At 40.0% G+C, this 25,286-nt stretch overlaps 1 protein-coding gene and 1 pseudogene across 1 annotated transcript in view; both read left to right on the top strand.

Annotated features, from left to right (window-relative positions):
- The window catches only part of Cngb3 (cyclic nucleotide gated channel subunit beta 3), a 174,275-nt gene that overhangs the window by 60,118 nt on the left and 88,871 nt on the right, over positions 1 to 25,286 (top strand). The window lies entirely within an intron of this gene.
- Positions 19,568 to 20,872, top strand: LOC127232376 (TBC1 domain family member 20-like; annotated as a pseudogene).

Here is a 25,286-nt window from a genome sequence, read left to right as displayed (position 1 = left end):
TTTTTTTAATTTTAACTTTTTATTTATTCTTTTTGGATTTCACATCATACACCTCAGTCCCACCCACCTGTCCATCCTTTTGTGTCCACCCTCTTCCCTTAACAACCTCCCACTGAAAATTAGTTAATTAATTATTTTTAATGGAAATTATAGTGTGTCACAGTGAGTCTTTAGTCTATACATCTTTACTCATTGTAATGAGTCATTGGTCTTGTTTAAGGCCTTTGGTTTGTACTACAATATCAACATTGGGAATCCTCTTGGATATTCTGTTGTCCTGTGTCATGAAGATCCTGCAGCTTTGGAACTACAGGACTAGCCCCATCACATGGTACAGCAGTTCATAGCTGTTGTAGATGTTAGGATGGATCAACACCTAGCCTTGAGTTGGGACCTTGAATCGGTAGCTGAGTTGCCTGCTCTCCTGGCTCCTCACCACCAGGGCAAGTTCTTCAGCACTGCCCCTGCTAACTCATACAATGCCACAGGCATCAGGGGTCAGTGCCAGCTCTCCAGATCTTATGACTTCAGGGCAAGCTCTCCCTCCCACCACAACCAAATGGTAGATGAGGGATGGCACCAGCTCTCATACTTTCACTCCCTCAGAGCCAGCTCACCCATACCCTTGACACCAGGGCCAGCCCTACTGTGCTGCCCAGGCAAGATATGGGGCCACTCTTCCAAGTGTTATGGCCAATGAAGGGAAGGACCAACTCTGTGCAGCCCTTGGAAGTCAACATGATCCCAGGTAGTAGACCAAATTAAGAAATCCACATGGCCTTTGGTAGTAACATGGGCCATGGACATTGACACAAAACCCTGTTGTTGCCTGGCTATGAACTAGTAGCAGCATGAGGCGGGACTTTACTATGGTCTCAGGTGTTTTTGGAGGCTACTCAGAATGTTCCTCTCCACCCTAGTAGCTACAGATCTGCCTCTCTTTGCTTCTCTTTCTCTCTCATCTCTCAACCCATACTTACACATTGTTGAAGCTAGTGCTATAGGCAGGCCACATTTTGGGCTGGGTCTTTGGGTGTCTTCTTTATTCTGCATGGCAGCAGGTGGGTCTCTGGGTATCAAGTATCTGCCCAACCAAAGCTTCCAAAGGAAATAAATCTCTGGCCAAAGTTAGGCTGCACATTAAAAGTATAATTCAACAGAGAGTCATTCGGTCTTATGATTGAATTGCCACCACAACCAACTAGAGAGATTAGTCTGGACCAATGATAAGTAAACATGGCAAGAAATGTCAAATTTGTTGTGGGTCTCCATTCTGCCTGTACTACTCTTACTCCTAGGCTAGAATTTGGTTCTAGGAGTCATAGAAGCTCATATGGCACTGGACTTTCTCAAATGAAGAAGGCACAGAACACTACCACTTGTGTTTGTTACTGGTTCTATTAATGGACAGTGTAATTCGCCTTTTCCAAAGGAACAAGAACAGAAACTGCCCTCAAGTCTCTAGTTCTTCCTCTCATTATTGCGCTCAAACCACTCATCTTCCATTTTTCCACCACCTATTTGCTCACTTCTTTCTCTCCCATCACTACCCATCAGGCCCAGCTGGGTGCAGGTCCACATGTTATCCTTGTGCTTCCTGATGTGCCTAGGCTCAGCTAGAATCAGCCATAGTATTGTCTCAACTTTCAGGTGTCCATGATCTATTTTCTTGATGATCCTAGTCTTGGTACCTGCCTTGCACATTGCTCTCTCATCATTTTTCATAGCCTCCCCTCTTCGTGGTGGTCCTCTCTTGGTCCCTTCTCATCCACAGGAAGAGAGATGCTGCTGTGATCACTTTCAGAAGAAATTGAGTCCCTGGCCAAAGTTACAACTGCCATAGCCATGGCTGAGAGCACTGAGCATGGTGTTCAGACAACTAAGGCTGCCAGAGCAATCTTGATTCTCTCATCACTAATTTTATTAATTTGGATCTTCTTTCTCTGCCTTTTAGTTAAGTTGGATAAGAGTTTGTCAATCTTATTAATTTTCTCAAACAACCAATTCGTTGTTTCATTGATTATTTGTATTTTTTTTTCTATTTCATTATTTCACCCTTGAGTTTGATTAGTTCTTTCCATAAACTCCTTTTGGGTGTTAATTTTTGTTTTGTTGTAGAACTTTCAGGTGTGCCATTAAGTTACCAATGTAAGATCTCTCTAATATTATTATGTAGGCACTTAGTGCTATGTACTTCCTCTTAGAATCACCTTCATTGTGTCCCATAAGTTAGATTATGTAACATTTTCATTCATTTCTAAAAAGATTTTCCCATTAAATTCTGTCTTGACCCAGTTTTCATTCAGTTGGGAGTTGTCCAATTTCTATGAGTTTGTAAGCTTTCTGTTGTTTCTGCTGTTGATATCTAGCTTTAATCCATACAGATAAATAGAAATCACAATGTTATTTCAATTTTCTTCTATCTATTGAGACTTGCTTAGTGTCCAGGCATATGGTCATTGTTGGAGAAAGTTCCATGAGGTGCTGAGAAGGTGTTTGGGTGATCTGCTAAATAGATACTGCTTAAAATTGGTTTTATTGTGATGCCTTTCTCCACCTATTGGGGTAGAAATTTTTGCTAGGGATAGTATTCTGCGCTGGCACATGCAATCTTTCAGAGTTTGTAGAAGATTCATCCAGACCCTTCTGGATTTTAGAGTCTCTATTGAAAAATTATGTCTTATATGCCTTTATATGTTATTTGGTCTTTTCCCCTTGCAGCTTTTAACATTATCTTTGCTCTGCATATTTAGTGTTTTGATTATTATGTTCCAAGGGTACTTTCATTTTGTGGAGCAGTCTGTTTGGTGTCTGTATACATCTTGTACCTTGATAGGCACCTCCTTCTGGAGGTTAAAGAAATTTTCTTCTAGAAATATTCAAAAATCTTTTCCATGCTTTTGACCTCACTTTCTTCTCCCTCTTCTATTCTTATTATTCATAGAATGGCGATTTCCTAGATGTTTTTCATCTGAAATTTTTTTCGAAATAACATTTTTTTAAAACTGAGGTATCCATTTCTTCTGTCTTGTCTTCAATGCCTGAGATGTTTCCCTCCATGGGAGAGAGTCAAGTTCAGCCCCAGGAGAACTGGGGATGGAACTGGTGTGCTGGAATTGGATTGAGTAAACATTGCCTACCTGATCTTTCAGGTATAGAGTGCCTCCAAGTGATTTTATACTATGTAGGAGAAGTAAAGCACCATTTCTTCTCCTCCTCATTCTCCTCCTTCTTTTAATTGAGTAGTTTCTATTGCCTTTAATTTTTTTTAATAAATTTGAAACAAGCTTGTTTTACACATCAATCCCAGTTCCTGCACTCTCCTGTTCTCCCCACCAACCCCCATGCCATCCTCTTTCTGCTCCCTAGGGAGGGTGATACCTTCCATGAGGAGTCTTCAAAGTCTATTATATCATTTGGAGCAGGGCTGAGGCCCTCCCCAATGAGTCTAAGCTGAGAGAATATCCTTCTGTGTGGAATGGACTCCCAAAGTCCATTTGTATACTAGGGATAAATACAATCCACTACCAGAGGACCCATAGACTGCTCAGTCCTCCCAGCTAAACCATATTCAGGGAGTCTGGGACGGTCCTATACTACTTTCCCAGCTATCAGACTGGGGTCCATAAGCTCCCCATTGTTCAGGTCAGCAGTTTCTGTGGCTTTCTCCAGCCTGGTGTTGACCCCTTTGTTCATCACTTCTCCCTCTTTGCAACTGGATTCCAGAAGTTGGCTCAGTGTTAAGCTGCGGGTGTCTGCTTCTGCTTCCATCACCTACTAGATGAAGGCTCTAGGATGGCATGCATATAAGGAAGTCATCAATTTCTTAAGATTAAAAAAAAATTAAGATCCCTAACAAAAAAGTACAACAATCTTATAGGAGAAGGAATGATTATATGTTGGATTTTGTAGTAAAATTAACCCTGAGATAACAGAACAGTGACTGTGTGGTAATGTGATCCTGTTTCCTAATCTTTGAACTGCCTCACAGCCCAGAGGACACCTTTACAGAATGCACAGCTGTCTATCCAGACAGGATAGAAAGAGGATTCAGACACTAGAGAAATTGTGTTAAAAAATGTATGAGATATTCTCTAAAAATTATTGTATGTAACACAATTCACACAAAAAAAAAATATGGATCATTGTTTGTGTTAGAGCCTTGCATGTTTCAGGAAATATGTCAACACTGAGAAAAATTAAATCTCATGAATTTAGTAACACTATTGATGTTGACACATTTCACCAATTTACACTTAAAATGTTGGGGTCCCAATCTATGTTCTCTCTTTACTTTGCCGAAGATGTGTTTTCATAGTCATGAAGCAGTTGAATCTAAAATAAAATGGGGATTAGATAGCACATAAGCAATGAACAAATAGATCTCAAAGAAACTGAAGCAGAAAGAAGCAATGCCTGATATTACAATAGCAAAAGTCTTTTTTTTTTTTTTTTTTTTTTTTTTTTTTTTTTTAATGAAATCCTTATTCTGGGCTATGGAAGCAAGGATTTTAATGGGACTTCTATGTGGTATTTGTGCTATTACATATTTAAATGACATTTGACTAGATAATGTTAAAGCCAGCAGATACTGATCAAGATTGGAGATAATTCAAAATTTTTCCTTATCATCATTCTAACAGTTCATTCATTTGTGGACCACTGGTTTTGATTTATATGATAAATTGAGGGTTTTGGAGATAGGAGAAGAAAAAAAATAAGCTTCCTTTTTTATTGCTCCTGAAAGATCTTCTATTTATAGAAAACATTTGCTAGAAAGATAGCTTATTTCAATAAAAATATATACCAGGTGTTCTATGATAAGGCCAGGTAGAAATATATAGATTTATAGAAATGGGTTAATAACTAAGACAGAGCTAGTCAATAAGGAGCCATAGCTATCAGTCAACAGTTTATAATTAACATAAGTCTCTGTGTGCTTATTTGGGGGCTGAAGCACAGCAAGATCGGGTAAGAAAGAAAACCCCAGTCACAAGGCAGTGGCTCCACAGCAGTGAGAACAAGTTTTTTGGGGGTAATAAATTGGCAAAGAGCTGATATCAGAGGTGACAGCATGGAAGGGAAAGGGGAGAACCCAACTGTCTCTGAGACTTGCCCTTGTTCTCCCATCAGCAATGCCTTAGCGTTGAGTTAATCACTGGCAAGCAGCAAAACAAAACACAGAGCTTCAGGTTTACATCGTATTTAAGTGATGAAACCAATAAAAAATATGTTGCTTTTCATAGGATAATTCTCAGTCCTTGTGGCAAAGTGCAGTGAAACAGGAAATTTATGACTTTTCATCACTAAAATAGGTTTGCATGTTTAAGTTTTGTGGAGATTTTGCTGTTTTGTTTGGCTTGAAAGAGGCAATCACAGGGAAGAAGTGAGTGGAGAGAGAGGAGAGTAATTAAAAGAGTGTTATAGTTTGAGTTGAACTGTTGTCCCTCCTAACCCTTCTCAGTTTGAACACTTGGTTGCCAGCTGGTAGGACTGTTTGGGAGGTTATTTAGACTTATCTTGAAAGTAGGAGGACACTAAGGCAGGCCTTGAAGGGTGTTCCCTACTCTTAACTCCAGTCTAGTTGGCTGCTTCTCGAGCCACCATGATATGAAGAAACCACAAATTAATGCTACCTTGGAGAGTGCCACAATACCATGCCTAACATACCAGGGTGCACTGTATTCCCTGAACTCATGAACCAAAATAAATCCTCCCTCCATGCATTGTTTCTGCCAGGGATTTAATCACATTAAGGAGAAGAAAGCTAATACAAAATAAGAGGTACAATGGAGGGCCCAGTTGTAAGTGGAAGAATAAAAGCATGCAATGGAATGTTTGGTTCTAATTAACTCCCCTCTTAGGAAGTCTGAGAAGAAAGACTAAGGATTAGCCACCTGCTGCTATCAAAAGCCAGTGAGCAATATTCAGGTAAAATACTCTGACAGTCCTATAAATTTAACAAAAAGACACTGACACATTGAAAACATAGAAGTTGAATATTCACTAGCCAATGTCATCAGATACTTCCCACCCAGGCTCTCAACTTTGCCTTCAAAGATAATACAAGCAGATCTTTTTGGGTGGTGTAGACAAGAGGACCCAGTTTTGGCGCTACTTTGCAGGGAACCTGCCATCAGGTGGTGCCGCTGGGACCACATCCTTGTGCTTTGTGTATCCTCTTGATTTTGCCCATACCCATCTAGCAGCTGATGTGGACAAAGCTGGAGCTGAAAGGGAATTCAAAGGTCTTGGTGCCTGCCTGTTTAAGATCTACAAATCTGATGGGATTAGGAGCCTGTACCAAGGTGTCAGTACAGAACATTATCATCTACCAAGCTGCCTACTTTGGTATCTATGACACTAAAGGGGATGCTTCCAGATCCCAAGAATACTCACATCTTCATCAGCTGGATGATTGCACAGTCTGTCACTGCTGTTGCTGGCCTGACTTCCTAACCCTTTGACACGGTTCGTTGTTCTATGATGATACAGTCTGGACACAAAGGAACTGATATCATGCATACAAGCACAATTGACCGCTGGAGGAAGATTGCTCGTGATGAAGGAAGCAAGGCTGTTTTCAAGGGTCCAACGTTCTCAGGGGCATGGGTGGTGCCTTTGTGCTTGTCTTGTATGATGAGATCAAGAAGTACACATAATTAAATCTTCCGTCTCTCCCCAAGAGCAGGCATGTTGTATAGTACACTATATCTTGAACATTCTGGACAGATTCTCTGGGCTTGTCTGTTTTATCAGTGGCAACTATTTACCAGTTGAAAAGTGGGAAGCAATAATATTCATCTGACAAGTTTTCTCTTAAAGCCATTTTCATAATGACAATAATGATGGGACTCAATTATATTCTTTATTTCAGTCACTCCTGATAATAAAAACTGAAGAAATAAAAATATCTAAAGGCAAAAATAATAATTATGAGTAGTCAAAAATCACCATCTTATCTCACAGAAGTCCTTGGTTTTACCCTGTTAATATTTTATTTATTTCCAAGCCTGCCATCTGTTCTTTATTGAAATCCCAACTTCTTATCATTTCCTTAATCTCCTACCATTTTCCTGACAAACACCACTCCTTACTCCAGTATCTAAGTCTGCAGCAAGAAATAATATCTTGTTAATATATATCTGAACACAAATTTCCTACTACCTCTCCAAAACCAAGGTGAGTCTAATTCTATTTATAAAATAAAAGGCTTTTCCTTTCTAAGGAAATTTCAAATGTCACCAAATACCTCAGAAAGTGCTTGAAGGAATAGAAAATAAATCAAACTCCACAGACAAATGTTTCCTCTCTATTTGTAAAACTATTTTATTGCCCACTCAAAGCCTCCACCAAGAACAAGCTTGAAATGTAGTTTCTATTTCACTCCTGAAAGATAATTACCGTAGGCTATAAAAGTCACAGCAATGCTCACATACAGGTAGATCCAGTGTCATTTCATCCTCCTGAAAATGATATTTATATTTGATTTTCAAAGAAGATTTAAACAGCAAATAACATTGTTCATTTGCAAATAAATTTGAATCTCATGCATAAAATGAACAAATGCATTTTCAAAGAGGGAGATGATCAGAAGTCTAGAAACTCTATATCATGAGCTTATGTTGATCCCTGGAACAACACTAGACTGGATTATCAAGCATGATTTTTGAAAATGTAAATAATAAAACAGTGTTTCTACAGGACAAATAGTTTATACTGATAGAAAAATCCCTATTAACTTTTTTTAATTAATTAATTCTTTTATTTTACATGTCAATCCCAGTTCCCTCTCCTTCCCTCCTTCCCTCCCTCTTACCCTCTCTCCCCACTCACATGTACCCTGACCACTCTCCCCTCCAACCCACCCCCACTCCATATGTTTTTTTAATGAGTTTTTTCAATTTTCTTGTGACACCTTTCAAGCAAGATGAAGCATGTTCAATATATGAATTAGAATTAATCTGATCAAACAATCTAACTATGGGGTCCATATTTCATAATGCAAGGCTCAATTTCTTAGTTAGTGATCATGATAAAGTAATAGATGACACAATTCTCAAATCCATATGTGAAATGAGATTAGACAGGGCAACAAGTATATACTTGATAGGGCAAATAACACAGGTGGGTAAAGTACATTGAGACAGACTGGCTGCAGAACTTGACCCTATTTCTACTTGCTCTGATTTTTTTTTTTTTTTTTTTTTTTTTTGCTCTGTTTGCTTTAAAAAAAAATGTTGAATCTCACTAGAACCTCATTTTTCTCATCTGAAGTGGAAATAATGATGGATGAGCATCCAACTCATGGGGTCATTTGAGATTCAAATGAAAAAAGGGATTATGAAGTATGATTCAAATAGTGTTCAACATTTACCATGAATAAAAGTCTAAATTAAAATTTAAAATATTTAATCACTTCACTATAAACCGAGAGTGAGCATATTATAAAAAGCTGGAAGATTCGTCTGGGTGGCTAAAGATTGGCCAACATTGGTACTCAATTGCTCTAAAACTAATTATGATGATAATAAAATCATAAGATTTTTTCTAGAGGTATTCTGACAGAAAGAAATGCTTCAAGTGAAAAGCACCCATGTTAACAATGAAAGGATCTCAACATTGGAGCATGTGAAAATATCTTTAATAAATAGAATGATATAAATTTAAACCTCATAATGGGAAAGAAATGCAAATTATCCACAGATAATTGTTGTTCATTATGTGGAAGAGGTTAGATCTGCACTGTGTAGTTTCAGAGAACAAACTGATAATCAATGTGTAAAGTTCATAGAGCATCTTTTTATTCAAGGTAAAATTATTTATGAGAATGAAATGTAAAATTGTTCAAAATATTCATCTACTGGTCTTATACTTAGCTCCCCTAACATATAAATACATTAATATTTCTGGGCTTCTATTGCCCCTTTTGTTCACATAATTCCCTCCATTATGTAAACCCATCTGCTCTTCACATTGGTCTGTAGCACAGTATGCTTTCTGAGGGTTTCCAGAAAAGTCTCTTCACCAGTCTTACAAATGGCAATCAATTTCATGATTGTGTCAACCTCAGAGGTATTTTATAATTTAAGAACAGGTAATGAGACTCATCTTCTTAGTTTATTCAGATCCCTTTTTCATAATAAAAACAAGCACTTGATTGTGTCTTGTACCACTTAACACACTTCAATGTAATGCTACCCATCTTTTTAATAAGCTTCTTGGGAGCAGTGTGGCTTTGTATCTCTACAGCTAGTCAAACACCAAATCAACAATAAATGTCTATTGTGTGAAGAATGGTAGTGGGAGGGAGAGTCATGTAACATTAAACTAACCATTTTAAGGAAAAAGGTTAGAAAGGAGAATTTAGTGTAGTCATTTTGTGCATACGCCACCTCTACTTCTCTCAGACTTTTTCCAACATTCAAGTAATGTCCTTTTTCCCATTAAACAGTTTCTTCCATTCATTGCTTCTCCCAACTTCCTATGTTCAGCAGTGTGTATTGTCTGCCCCCAAGAATTTGTCTATCCTAGATAGTTCATAGAAAATGCCATCATTCACTATGTGACACATTTGTATCTGACTGGCTTTTTTTTTTTTTTTTTTTTTTTTTTACTTAACACACTATTTCATTCAAAAAGATTCATCTGTGATCTAGCCTGATTTGTTCTTCATTTGTCTATGGGTGAATAAAATTCCAAGGTGACTATATACTACAATTTGTTTATACATTTTTCTGTTAATGGATGCACTGCCAGTTTTCCAACTTCTGGATTCCATGACTACTGCTGTTATGAGCACATGTGCATATATGCTTACTAGTCTCTGGGGTATACACCTAAGAGTTACAATTCTACTGTTATGTTTTCAAGATTTCATGATGATTAAATCATTTTCTAACACAACAGTGAACAAAAAGTCACAAGGGCTCCAATTTCTCCTTTTCCTTCCCACCACTAAATTTTCATCCCTTTTAATTATGGCCATCCCTGTTGTTTTGTAGTGTCACTGTTGGATAGTGGACTTTAAAAACTTAGGCTGTTTTAGGCACAGCTTTAAAAACTACAGAAGAGCCTTTAATGAAAAACTCATTAAGTCCCTGTTCCAGAGCCCCACACAGAAGATCTTGATTGAAAACAGAATTCATAATTTTCTAACCATTTTTCAAAATTATAAAACTTGAACTTCTCCCTGCCCACTAGCAAAGAAAAAAAAAATATGTTCTATTCATGAAATTAAGAGCACTGTACCTACTCCCAAGTACACTGCTGGGTTTTCAGTATCCAGCATCACCACGCACATAGTTAAAGCCACTATAATCACCAACATTTAACCTTAATAAGAAGTAGTTTAAGTACCTGGCATTTAAAGGTAGAGTGGCAGAAATCACAATAACTCCAGCTTCTTATCAGTTGCCAAATTCCCTGAATTCGTATTTCTATAGAAAAGCCTAATATAAATTCCTCCTTTTCTTCATTTTTGCTTTTGCTTTTTGAGACAGGTCTCAAGCATCCCAAGCTGGCCCCAAACTCTCTGTGTATTTAACTTTGAACTCTTGGTCCTCCTGCCTCCTCTACCTCTCAAGTACTGAGACTGAAGGCATGTCCAGCTTCAAATATAAGTTAATTCCTGTTGATAGTTAACTCTTCTTTTCATATAAAATTTAAAAGAACAGATCTATAGTATAGCTGTAGTAATTTAAATATACTGTCTCATTTATCCTCCTTTTTAGTTAGCTCGTGGCCAAGATGAAGATCCTGTCACTTTAACTAAGATGAAAGAAAATGAAAATGTATGTTACCATTGATTTCCCTGATTTGCATAAAAATCTGTGACGCACATCCATAACCTGCATTGTTGAAAGTATATCAAATAGTGATCTCTATCAGCCATGACTGCATGCTTTTTAAACCAGTTCTACAGCTACGGCTGTTATGCCTCCTCAGAAATTAGGGTATTAGAACTGACTATTCAGCATACAACAGTATGTGACAGACTATAACAATTATTTGCCCAAGACTTTTAAAGTAATTTTGACTCTAAAGCTTGACAACAGCATTGATTAGAAAAGCAATCTGCATCTCTGAAAAAAACTTTGAAAATTCTTATACAGCACCATATGGTGTTCTGGATTTCCTACATTTTCCTGTATTATCCACCTTTGAAAAATATTACTTATATCATACATATTGGCAAAATAAACTAAAGGTAGTAGCAATTGGTTTAAATGTTAACACACTCACACTCTAGGACCTTTAGCTAATTTAGAATCTGAATAACCATGTAGTGTTTCACAAACACCTATTTTTCATATACATATATGTATATATATATGAAAAATATAATTTTTCCTTATTTTACATATCGATCCCAGTTCCCTCTCCCTCCCTCCCATGCCCCCGACCACCCTTCCATCCCATTTCCCCCCACTCCACAGGGAGGATGATGCCTTCCAGGAGAGATCATCAAAAGCTGTCAAGTCATTTGAAGTAGGCTCTTTGCCCTCCCTCCTGCCTCTAGGTTAAGGGAGTATCCCTCCATGGGGAATGTGCTCCCAAAGTCTCTTTGTGCACCAGGAATACATCCTGGTTCCACTGTCCGAGGTCCCTTAGAGTGCCCAGGCCTTCTAATTGAGACCCATGTTCAGGGGCTCTGAGTGGGTCCAATGCTGGATTCCCAGTTATCAGTGTGGGGGGCCATGAGCTCCCCCTTGTTCAGGTCAGCTCTTTTTTGTGGGTTTCTGAAGCCTGGTCTTGACCCCTATTCTTATCGCTTCTCCCTCTCTGCAATTGGATTCCAGGAGTTCAGCTCAGTGTTTAGCTGTGGGTGTCTGCTTCTGTTTCCAACAGCTACTAGATGAGGGCTCTATGATGGCATATAAGTTAGTCATCAATCTCATTATCAGGGAAGAGCATTTAAGGTAGCCTTTCCACTGTTGCTCAGATGGTTAGTTTGTTAGTTGGGGTCACCCTTGTAGGTCTCTGGACATTTCTCTAGGGTCAGTTTTCTCTTCAAACCTATAATGGCTCCCTCTTTTATGCTCTGGCTCTCTCTCTCTCTCTCTCTCTCTCTCTCTCTCTCTCTCTCTCTCTCTGTCTGTCTCTCTCTCTCTCTCTCTTTTGCTCTTGTCTATTCGTCCCCCAGCCCAATCTTCCTGTTCTCCTCTGACATCAAGAAAAACAAAAATGTAAGTGCTTCAAATTATAGAAAACTGGGGTTCTTGAATAAAGCCTAAAGTTATTCTTCCTTTCTTTACTTATTTATTATAAATTTTATTATTTAAAAAAACCTTGCAAATAAATTAAGACATCACACATCAAAATCAACCAGATCCAATGTCTGTACTACCAAATGAACTTAATTACAGTTAGAATTGGCATTTGAAAAGGAAGTTATAAAGCTTTACATTTTTTTTTACACTTTCAGTACTGAATTTATCTTATGCACCTATCCACCAATGAAAACAAAAATCCATGGTTGAACGAGAAAAGCAATTAGTTTCATGTCCTCCTTCATAACTTGTGTCTATTTCCTGAAGGTCCCCCATCTCTAATCCCCTAATATTTAGTCTTCTTCTTTTTTTTTTTTTTTTGTCTTTATGTTGTACTGTGCTCATATGCACATTTGCTACATATATACATATATTATTGGCAAGATTCTACTTATAAGACAAAACATGGTTTATTTCTTTCTGAGATTGTGGCCTGCCTTAATAATATACATTCTAATTCTATCTTACAAGTTTGTTAACTTCATTGTTTTTAAACCACTAAGATTAGTCTTATCAAACAATGTTCCTTACACTTTTTTGTACATTGAAATCATTGGAGGAGTTTTTTAAATGCAGATTCTGATGCAATATGTACCAGTATGGCAAGGATTGGGTGACTATAGGTAGTACAGTCATAGATTTCCATATTTCCATCTAAGTATACTAGAAATAACTAAGAGAATCTGGCATTGGGTTAATGCTGGTGTTGTTTAGCTGGCACTTAATCCAGGAAAGGAAAGTGATCTGGGAAAGATTATGGACTCTTTACTCAGTGTTCCCCAGTGGGAACATCTTGAAAAACTGTAGCTCTAGACAGCACAGTCTGAATGAATATCGACATTAATAATTTAACAAGCTGATGCCAATTTCCTTGGTTTTATTTGTTCTAATTTATAAATGTGGGTATTTGATATGTGTTTGCTTGTTTTTGAAGTACTAAGGATCAAGCCCAGGACCTTGGACAAGCTAGGCAAGCACTGTACCGCTGAGCTACAACCCCACCACTAATTTATGAAATATTATCACAAGTGCAAGTTCACATATCCACAACAACCAACAGGCAAACAGTCTCCTCAGTGTGCCCCTTTATAACCAAGTTTCCCTCCCCACCCATCCCTGACCTGGCAATAGTCAATCTGTTCTCAACCAGTATAATTTTGTCACTTGAAAAATAGTTTATAACTAGAAGCATTTGTCTATGCCTTTTGAATTAGGGTCATTAATTATAATTCTAATCTTGTGAGATTGTATACTGTGGAATGATATTCAGTTGTAAAGAAAAACATGAAATCTTCAAATTTGCAGATAAATGGAGGGAACTAGTATGAGTGAAGTAACCAGACCCAGAAAGACAAATGTTGAATGTTATTTCTCATCTGAGGCTCTTAACTCCACATCTTCAAATGTGAATATATAACTGGGAGTAACCACAGAAACCAAGAAAGTAAAAAAAGAGGTCATTGTAACAGGTGGGCGGTATGAACAATGGAGAGGAGAATACAAGTCATCCAAATGGGAAAAAAGAGAAATTTTTTTGAGGGGAAGGGGACTTTAATTAAAGATTCAGAAGTAAATAAATACAGAAGAAGGGATAAAGAGAGTAAAATAACAGTAAGGATGTCTGAAAAGCCATATGGGATCATACTTACAGCTTCCTATTGAATATATCTATAGTACATATAAGATATATATGTATGTATGTATTGCGGTAAATAAGGATCAGGATAAACAAATAGGCCGAATAGATGTTTATTCAGGGAGAAATAACTTACAACCTAGACAGATGAACACCAGGAAATTCAACCCGATCCTCTCCTGTCCGAGTCACGCCAGCAAGAGAGAGCCTTTCCTGCCCCCTCCCACCTCCTTCCACAGGTCACTTCCGCCCATGGCTCCACCCCCCCAATGGGCGTGGTCAGTGCCACAGAAGGAGACAAAGTGAATATCCCACTACATGTATGTATGTTTGTATGTATGTATGTATTTGAAATTCTCCCCTCAAGAGCCACATACTCTCTAACAAAAACCTCAACACCAGGCATGAGAATCCTTTTGAGTTGTTGGTTAAGGTTAGCCAATAGTCTCACAAACATTAGAGGCTAATGTTGCCACTGGTTACTTCCCTAGAGGTGAAAAGTGAGTCTCTATTGCTGAAAGATACCATGTACTTCATACAGAGAAGCCAGAGGACCAGATCTGGACCCACCCTGAAAGCCTCCTCTTTGATGACTAGCTTTCATGACACCAGAAAGCTCCATAGACGATTCCAAGGGAGGGAAGAAACCAATAGTCCTTTCCAGCTAGACTGTGCTTTTTTTTTTTTTTTTAAGTGTTTTAATTGCTACTACATGTATACTATTTATTTGTCTGTGTGCATGTTATACGTGGGAGTATATATGTTGCCAGTATAAGTGTGAAGGACAGAGAATAATTTGAGGGTTATTCTTTCCTTCCACAGTGTGGGTCCAGGGATGGAACTCAGGTCAGCCTTGGCACCAAACACCTTAGCCACTGAGTCATCTTGCTAGCCCTAGATTTTTCATTTGTACTTTTGTGCATGCTTGTTTATGTTTGATGATTTTTTTTATTAGTTTGTTTGTTGTGTTTTTTGCTAAAAGCTTTCTCTGGCATGGATGTACAAATTTGTTTAAGCATCCCTGAAGTGAAGAGTACCTGCATTATTATTAGTTTCGGGTTATTAGAGATAGGATATGAACATGAGGGTTTTTTTTCTTGGAAATTAGTTACATAGCCACATGGCAATTGCATGTTTACTACTATACAAAAACACCAAGCTGTTTTTCAGATTGGCTATACCGTTTTATATTTTGAGTATCAGTGTATGAGCTGGAAAGGCTATTATCTTTCCTTATTTAAATTATTTTTGCAAAAACTCAACTGGTCACTTTTAATAGTGACAGGAGTCTCTTGCCAACCTATCCTTAGAAGCAGATAACAGACCAAATTCACAGACTGGCTTAGCATTTGGTTTGGTTACTCTTTTGATTATAGCCAGCCAGAGAGATGCCTTTTGTCCATGAGTATGCAATTCATAGTGATATTTCAGTGTGTTTTGAATTTGCATTTCCTAATGGCTACAGACAGTAGGAGCCCTTTCCTGCATTTCTTTGTTATGTGTGTATTCACCTCTGTGAAATGCAAAATATCATTTGTCCATCCGATGATGAGATTGCTTTACTTTCTTACCATTGAACTTGAGAGCTCTTCATATGTTCTAGATACTAGATCATTGTCAGATCTATTGTCTGTAAATATTTCACTGTGTAGCTTAACTTTTCATCTGCTTAACACAACTTTTTATAGTCAGTTTCCGATTTTGATCAGGTTACAATTTATCTGTTTTCTTTTCATGGACTGAGCTGTTGGTTCAAATTTAAGAACTGTTTGCTAGCCCTGAGCCCAGGGTTTTGTAAAGCTTTTATAGTTTTATGTGTTCACTTTGAAGTCCATGATCTGTTTTGAGTTAATTTTTATGTAAGATGTGAGGTTGAGGTTGAAATTCTTTTGCCTATGAATATCCAGTTACTTCACCACCATATGTCAAAAGTGCTATCTTTATTTCTTTAAACTGCTTTTGCACCTTTATGGAAAAAAAAAAATCAGCTGGTGGCTTTTTAATGGTGACATGGGCATCCTGCAAGGCTGTCCTTAGCAGCAGATAACTGACAGCAATCAAGAGTATGGCAGTGACCCAGTCAGCACAGATGTCTCCATGAAAACATGAATGCTAAAATAAGAAGGGAAGTTATTACCAGCTGCTTGCATCTTTAGCAAAGTTGCAATACAGAGAGACAGACTTCCAGTACAGCTGCATTTGAGCTTCAGCACTGAGCAGACACTCCTCTGCCTCCACCTTGCTCATGGCTAGCCTCTTTTCAGTAGGCATTAGACACTCGATCCTTTCATCAATTGAAAGTCAAGTTATTTAAATTCCACTACCATGCCCAGCTACCTTCATCAATATTTGCAGTTTGGGTCTTACATTTCACTTTAACTCACTTTCTTCTCCCAACTGTATTTAAAACAAGGAAAAGATGCAACTAAAAGTGGCTCTCTCCTTTTTTTCTAATTAATTTTTATTTAAATTAAAAACAATCTTATTTTGTATACCAATCTCAGTTCCCTCTTTCTCGATTCTCCCATTCCTTCCATCCTTCCCCCATCCGCTCCTCAAGGAAGGTGAGGCCTCCCGTGGGGGATCATCAAATTCTGTCACATTACTTGGGGCAGGACCTAGGTACTCCCCTGTGTATCTAGGCTGAAGGAGTATCCCTCCGTAGAAAATGGGTTCCCAAAACCCTTTCTTGCACTAGGAATAAATACTGGTTCTACTGCCTCAGCCCCCATAGACTGCCCAGCCCCCCCCAATTGACACCCATGTTCAAGGTGCCTGGTTCGGTTTTATGCTGGTTCCCCAGCTGTCAGACTGAGGTCTCTGTGCTCCCACTTGCTCAGGTCAGTTGTTTCTGTGGGTTTCCCCAGTATGGTCTTGACCCCTTTGCTCAACTGGATTCCAGGAGTCTGGGTCAGTGCTTAGCTGTGAATCTCTGCTTCTGCTTCCATCAGCTACTGGATGAAGGCTTTAGGATGGCATATAGGGTAGTTCAATCTCATTATAGGGGAAGGGCATTTAAGGTAACCACTCCACTATTGCTTAGATTCTTGTTGGGGTCATCCATGTGGATCCCTGGGCATTTCCATAGTGCCAGATTTCTTTTTAAGCCCATAATGGCTCCATCTATTAGGTATCTCTTTCCTTAGTCTCCTTCCCTGTTCTTCCCCCAACTCGACCTTTCTGATGCCTCATTTCTCCCCCTCCCCTTTTCCTCTTCTCTTTCCCCTCCCCCTCCATCCCCTGTGCTCCCAATTTACTCAGGAAATCTTGTCCCTTTCCCTTACTGTGGTGGAGGTACCCATGTATGTCTATCTTAGGGTCCTCCTTATTTCCTAGCTCCTCTGGGGTTGTGTATTGAAGGCCTTTGATCTATGTCTGATATCCACTTATGAGTGAGTACATACCATGTTTACCCAAATGATGCACATTCCTACCACAAGAACATCTATTCAACTATGCTCATAGCAGCATTATTTGTAATAGACAGAACCTGGAAGCAACCTAGATGCCCCTCAATTGAAGAATGGATAAAGAAAATATGGTAGACTTACACAATGGAATATTACTCAGTGGGGGAAAAAATGACATCTTGAAATTTTCAGGCAAATGGACAGAGCCTCCTGAGTGAGGCTCTTTCCTTTAAATATAGGCACTGCCCTCACCTCTTCTTCAGTATCATACAGGATGTTCATTCTATATTCTTTATCAAGTGTCATTAACTCTCTACCTGGAATATAAATGATGCTTTTACTCATCCTTTTAGAGAAAAGAAACTGCAGGTACTTTCCAGTCAGTGAACTCTATCACTGAAAACTCTTTGCTCCCCACTCACTTTTAAAGAACCTGTCATAAATTCTAAACCCTCTGGTGCCTTTTAATCAGGAGCTGACAGACAGTCTGATTCTCCAGGACCCCAAAAGGTGAACCACCAGCTCTGTTCCTCAGCCCAGTATCCCAGTATGCAGAGTCATAGCCTTATCTGTATGGCTCATTATCAGCAGCCACACTTCTCTCTCCCTGGTCTGATTTCCTTCTGTGCTATTTCTGGTTTCTCTGAGACTCACATGCTATTTTACTTCATTGACTCACAAAGTCTTGATTTCCTTCTTGCTACAAATTGCCTTCATTTGCATTTAGATTATTCAATTGCTCTGAATGGGCCCCCTCCCTACCAGAAGCTTTTCTTGCATCTCTACTGGAAACCCTATGAATGAAGCCAATGTCAGCACCACCAACTCCTGCTTCCATCCCCAGACCTCAGCCACACATACTGCTGCCAAGGCAATAACGAAAATGCTTCAAGGAGATCCACATTTGCTTCAGGAGTTGGAATTGTTTTAAATCCCTCACGAGACCTACTTCATGATGTTCTCTACCTCATTCTAATTCATCCTTAATGGACAGACATGAACAGAGCACAAGACATCCTTCTACCATGTTTTAGCAGTGATGAGGCTTGCTGTGCCTTAACAGCAGGGAATGGAACCTCACTTACTTCTGTGTATTTTTTTCTTCTGTGTTGTAAGTGCTTCTGGACAGAAATTGGTTCTCAAGGAAGTTTTGGATTAGTTAATAGGTGAGTAGACCCACAGCCTGAGAAGACTTCATGATATTCAGTTTCTACCAGCACTTTTCTGTGCTAACAAAACTCCCAACATCTTCACCAGCATCCTCCTCCTTTTATACCTCATTATCTTTTAAATTACTTTCCTAGTGCATTAGTTTTCTGTTGCTGCAGTTAAAAAAAAAAAAAAAAAACCTGAACTAAAAGGGAGAGCAGATAGAGCACATTTATTCAACTGATGGTTTCAGAGGTTCAGGCTTATTATTGATTGATCGTAGCTTTAGGGCTTGGGGCCAGCATGCAGAGAAGTTGTTCAAATTCATGGCAGTCAGGAAGAAAAACGAGCAGGAAGGGGCTCAAAGTCCCTTCTAAGGCATGCCTCTGAAGATCTAACTTGCTTCTATCAAACATCTCTGTAGTTTCACTGCTTCCCAATAGTGCCCTGGGATGGAGACCATGAAATCTTTTGAAGGACATTTAAGATCCACACCATAACACTCAGTGTCAATAAGAAGCCACCCTTTTCTCCTGTTGGGGTCTTTGGGGGTTTTCTTTATCATTTTAGTCTTCTGAGATTTATGGCACAGATTGGACGACTTAAGCAACAAAAATCTATTTTCTTGTAGTGCAGGTGGCAAAAAAAAAAAAAAAAAAAAAAAAAAAGCTAAGAATAAACTATCATCAAGGTTGGTTGCTGGTGAGGGTTGTTCTCTGGTTTGGAGAGGTCACCCTCTTTCTGTGGCTCAAGATGTCCATCTTTCTCTGTGTGTGCAGAAAGAAAATACATTCTGCTCTCTCTCCTCTTCTTAGAAAATTGCCAATCCTGACATGGTTGGAACACCTCATATAGGACTTCACTTAATCTCCTTAAAGGACACGTCTCTGTATAAAGTCACATTATGGAAAGGGGCTTCCACACATGAATTCTGTGGGCACAAATTTCAGACCATACCATATTCAAGTAAGGCAAGTTTTAAAGTCCATTTAGGACAGAGACCAGCCTGCCCCGGCCCGGCCGCACTGGGGTTACATCCTCGGTGGGAGCCGCGCCTCAGGCTCCGCCGCCAGCCCGGGCTCCGGCTGGGGCCCGCGGGGATGGCCTTCCAGCCCTCACAGGGCGAGGGCTCCGCGGGCCGCTGGAACCGCGGCTCGGGAAAGGAAGAAGAAGGTGGCAGAGATACACCAGGCCCTGAACAGTGATCCCACCGATGTGGCTGCTCTTCGACGAATGGCAATCAGTGAGGGAGGGCTCCTGACTGATGAGATCAGGTGCCAAGAGTGGCACAAGCTCCTCAATGTCAACACCAGTGAGCCACCGCCTGTGTCAAGGAAGGATCTTCAACAGTTGAGCAAGGATTACCAGCAAATGCTGCTGGATGTCAGGCGGTCTCTTCAGCGCTTCCCTCCTGGCATGCCAGATGAGTAGAGAGAAGGGCTTCAAGAAGAACTAATCGACATTATCCTCCTCATCTTGGATCTTGGAAACCCTCAGCTTCACTACTACCAGGGCTACCATGACAATGTGGTCACTTTTCTGCTGGTGGTGGGCGAAAGGCTGGCAACATCCTTGGTAGAAAAATTGTCTACCCATCACCTCAGGGATTTCATGGATCCCACAATGGACAATACCAAGCACATCCTAAATTATCTGATGCCCATTATTGACCAAGTGAACCCAGAGCTCCATGACTTCATGCAGAGTGCTGAGGTGGGGACCATCTTTGCCCTCAGCTGGCTTATCACCTGGTTTGGGCATGTCCTGTCCGACTTCAGGCACGTTGTGTGGTTATACGACTTCTTCCTGGCCTGCCACCCACTCATGCCCATTTACTTTGCAGCTGTGATTGTGCTGTACCAGGAGCAGGAAGTCCTGGACTGTGACTGTGACATGGCCTCTGTCTACCACCTATTGTCTCAGATCCCTCAGGACCTGCCCTATGAGACACTCATCAGCAGAGCCGGAGACCTCTTTGTTCAGTTTCCCCCTTCTGAACTTGCAAGGGAGGCAGCTGCACAAGAGGCTGAAAGAAGGCAGCTTCTACTTTCAAAGACTTTGAGCTGGCATCAGCCCAGCAGAGGCCAGACATGATGTTGCGGCAGCAGTTTCGGGGACTTCTGCGGCCTGAGACTCGAACAAAAGATGTCCTGACCAAACCAAGGACCAACCCCTTTGTGAAACTAGCAGTGATGGGGCTAACAGTGGCACTTGGAGCAGCGGCACTCGCAGTGGTGAAGAGTGCCCTGGAGTGGGCCCCTAAGTTCCAGCTGCAGCTGTTCCCCTAAAAGCCCAAGGAGCCACTTCCTAATCCAGTGCACCAAGCTCTCCCCATTTCCAGAAGGCACTAGAGGGTGGAATTGCTGTAATTAAAGGGATCCTGTCAGGGGTGCTCTGTTCTGCCACCTTTGGCAGCTTGTCTTTTTGGCTTTGTGGCTAGTGGCAACACTGCCTGACACTGGGCTTAGTGGACCCGAGTGCTCTCTGCTTCTCCACTGTTGGAAGTGGTTCTGGAGCACCCGGCTACTCAATTCACTGCCTAGAAGAAAGTTGGGCCCAAAGATGCCCTCCTTACAGCAGCGCATGTCGTCTGTATCCTGAACAAAGCAGGCAGGAGCTGCCAACAAAGTCCAGCCTTGGGATAAAAGCTAGGGGAGGGGACTCTAGCCTGGAAGCCAGCTGGTCAGAGACAGGCATGAGCTGGGTTCTAGTTAAATTTTATGATCCCAGCCTAGAGATCACTTGCAGAGGAATGTTAACCCCCTGGACGGTGTTGCCTTTGTTTCCCTTTTCTTTCTCTACAAGCCACGTGACATTACCTATAAAGACATTTGTAATACTATTTTTATGATTGTATACTACACCAAACATAGCGAGTATTCTCACTTAAGAAAAATTATTACTTATGTATGTGTACAGGTGCCCACAGAGGCCAGAAGTGGACTTGAGATTTCCTGGAGCCTTGTGTGGGTGCTGGTATCTGAGTGCTAGTCCTCTACTAAAGCTCAAGCAGGAAGTGCTCTCAACTGTTGAGCCATCTCCAGCCTCTCTCTCATAGTTCCTTCATGGGAGATGATGATGAGCTCGTACTGGCCTAACATTTGTTTCCTTTTTTGGGGGGGAATAGAACTCAGGGCCATATACATGTGAGGCAAGTGTTCTACCACTGAGTAGTACCAAACTTTTTAGTAGTTTTTATTTTTGAGACAGGGTCTACCTAAATTACCCAGGCTGGCCTTGAACTTTTGATCCTCCTGCCTCAGCTCCTGATTATCTGGGATGACAGGACTGCACCTGAGATATATTCCCTGCTCAGTTTAGCCAAAGTTGCTTTGTGAACAGCCCCATACCCCACAGCGTCACTTCCTGTCTCCCTTCCTTATTTTCCACTAATCACCCCCTTGGCCTGTCTGTGTATTGATCTCCTCAGCTGCTAGTCTCAGGCTGGGAATGTCCATGGACATTGCCAGCATGTAAGACAGGTTTTTGGCAGGAATCCCACACCACCAGCCCCACTTACCCCTGGGCTCCTCCAGGTGGGTACATGGGATCCATGGGATCACTCGGTCTTCCTAGGATGGCTTTGTTAAAAGCAAAGCCAGGTTTGTTTTGTAGAAACTCTGGCTTGAAAACAGAAGTGCCTTTTGCTGCTTTAAAGAGTGTGTGGTGGGAAGCATCTACCTGGTTCCATTTCCTGATCTCTCCTGGGCACTCTTCTCCAGTCCTTCCATGACCAGACCCAAAGTGTCCCTGTGCTCACTGCACGCAGTGGGACGCTCTGCGTGCTGGGCAGCCACAAGCCAGAGCACATAGAAGATGTCCAGGCTGAGTTACACAAAGCACTTTAACCAAATCAAGCTGGGGTGGTTAAGTCATTCTCCATACAGGAACCCTACTCCTTACACAAAGGCATGTTCTGTGTGATTTAAAAAAAAAAAAAAAAAAAAAAAAAAAACACAATACTTAAGGGTGTGGAGAAAATGACAAAATTTGGTGGACTTACAAGTTTTACTTACCAATTATCTTAAATATCACCAATAAAAACTTCCTTGCTAAAAATTAAAATCCTCCTGCCCCTGCTTTGTGTGCAGCCTAAGACATCACTGACCTCCATTTTCAAATTTGGTGACATTTCTTTCTTTTAGACCTAGCTTTCTACTTGTGCTTCTAAGTTGCTTGTTTTTATGCTACTCATTGAATGTCATCAAATTCCAGGGTGATAAATTCCTAACTTTTCTTGCTCCATGTAACTCTTGCTAGTAATCTCACCTACAGAATAATTTCCAACATGTCCTCTAGACCAGTGGTTCTCAACATTTCCTGCTCAGTCCCTCTTCTGATACTCAGACTCAAATTCCCAGCTGCCTTGCATATGGAATGGTATTTAAAGAGATCTTTGTTCTTAATTCATAATTCCAGTTTAATATACACTGAACATTACTATACACTGAACATAGTTCTCTTTTAACTCCATTTCAGATGCCCATGTGGAGTCACAATCATACCTGTGGCTAATTCAGTCAGAGAGAGAGAGAGAGACAGAGAGAGAATAAAGTCTCCAAATTTGAATCTTACTAACTAGTACTTTATTCCTTCCTGTAAGTGCAGAAGTTTTGGCAGTCACATGCTTCTACAAGAAGCTCTAAAAACACTTTCCTTCTGTGTTCATTTATTTATCAAAATATTTAAAAACATTTTCCATTTACCAAATCTTACGCTACATATTTACGAGGATGGATTTTTAATGTACAATAAGACATATGGGCTGGAGCTTTCAACACTGGTATTCCTCCTTTACCCTCATGCATCTTTACTTCCTGAAACATGTGTCTCTTCATCTCCATTTGCCTTTTCTGTTTAGTCACAAAATAACCTGAAGAGAAACATGTCTATAGTTTCTATCTGTGCAAGGGCAGAGAAGAAGAGCAACAAGTCCTCTGGAAAAGAAGCAAGAGAAAAAGAAAAGAAAATGGGCTGCTACATTAATGTTTCAGGCAACACACCCAAAAATATGTAATAGTGGAAATATATTTCACATGTGTGAAATAATAGCACACTTTCTAATTCTATTTCCATAGTTTGCCCATAAGGTACATTCACACAGTATAAACTGGTGTGATTATGTGGCAATTCCACAGTCAGTTGGGGCTTATAGATACTTCAGGAAAAGGAGAAATATTCTCCTCAGATCTCTGGGTTTGAATTAGACATTTTGACAGTTTAAGTACCTGACTTTATAATTAATGACCCAACAACACTCAACTTTGCTTTTTATAGAATTCTAAAGCATTGGAGCAAATCAAATAAGGTCAAACAAAAAGTAAGAGGCAGCAGGTTCATTGAATAAGCAATCATTAAAAATCTATCTTGTCCTCAGTCTCAAAGACTATAAAGAAAATATGCTGCCTTGACCTTGAGATTGCAGTTTAGGGTGATTCTATCTACATAAGTTGCTTCAAATATCTTTTGAACTGATAGTCATCAAGTTCTTGCCTTCAGAACTATATTTTTAATGCCCACTTGGTAACACAAACATGACCCTATTACTCAAGATTCTGTTGGCACTTTGAACTGAATAGGCATACCAAAGTAAGACCTCATTTTTTCTTGCATGCACAACAGACAAATATCTATATTATGGCTTAAATCTTAAAGCATTTGTGATGGTTTAATGAAACCATCACAGGTTCATAGATGATAGTACTAATAGAAAATGTGGCCTTGTAGAAGTAGGTATGGCCTTCTTGGAGGGGGGGGTGGGGGTGAGCTTTGAGGTTTCAAATAATCAAACAAGGCCCAAACTCTTTATCAACCCAAATCTAGAACTCCTGGGTTCTTCTCCAGAACCATGTCTACCTGCATGCCACCATGTTTCACACCACAACAATATTGGACTAAAGTCTGAATGTATAAGCCAGCTCCAATTACATATTTCCTTTATAAAAATTATCATGGTCAGGGTGTCTTTTCACATTGATAGAAACTCTAAGACACACATACACTACATAGGTTCTGTGTGAAAGCATGGTTTCCAAGTGGTGGCACTGTTTGGGGAAATTGTGGAACATCAGGATATGGAACCTAGCTGGGAAGATTAGGCCATTAGGAGTGGGCCTTGAAGATTATACTCACCTCTTACTCTAGTGTGATCTTTCTCTTGGTTCAGTCCACTCAAAAGAGTAGTCATAAGCTTTGACATCTGAAAGAAGCATGAATGATAATTATAAGGAATGAAAATATGAGCATAGTAGCACTTGGCTTTAATCCTAGAACTCAGGAAGCAAAGGCTGGAAGAGCTCTGTGAGTTGAAGTGAGTTTAGATTACATAGTAAATTCCAGAGAGAACCTGTCTACCCAAAAATACAAAGAAAGAAGCAGGAAGGAAGGAGGGAAGGAAGGAACGAAGGAAGGAAGGAAGGAAGGAAGGAACGAAGGAAGGAACGAAGGAATGAAGGAAGGAAATAGTCTGGGGATCTATAATCCTTTGTAGATACACACATTGAGAGAGAAGGTAGGGATAGAAGTTCCTGAGTATGGCTTACCAGAGCATTTCCTTAAGTAGATTGAACAAGTTTCCCATTTGCAATTTGAAACCCCTAAGCAGAGGTGAGACGATGAGCAGATAGTTACAAAATATACTTGCTTAATTACAATTTATACTCCATAGTCCTATGCTTGTGTTTTTTTTTCAGAATGGAAGTTACTTAAAAGATGTTAGTTGAGTTTAGCCATTCTGATAAGAGCAAGATGGTATCTCAGAGTTGTTTTGATTTGCATTTCCCTGATGGCTAAGAATGTTGAACACTTTGTTTTAAGTGT

Source organism: Phodopus roborovskii, unplaced genomic scaffold (assembly GCF_943737965.1).
Source record: "Phodopus roborovskii unplaced genomic scaffold, PHOROB, whole genome shotgun sequence".
Taxonomy (NCBI): Eukaryota; Metazoa; Chordata; class Mammalia; order Rodentia; family Cricetidae; genus Phodopus; species Phodopus roborovskii.
Note: the sequence above shows the minus strand (reverse complement) of the source record. Positions and strands in the feature narration are given on the sequence as shown.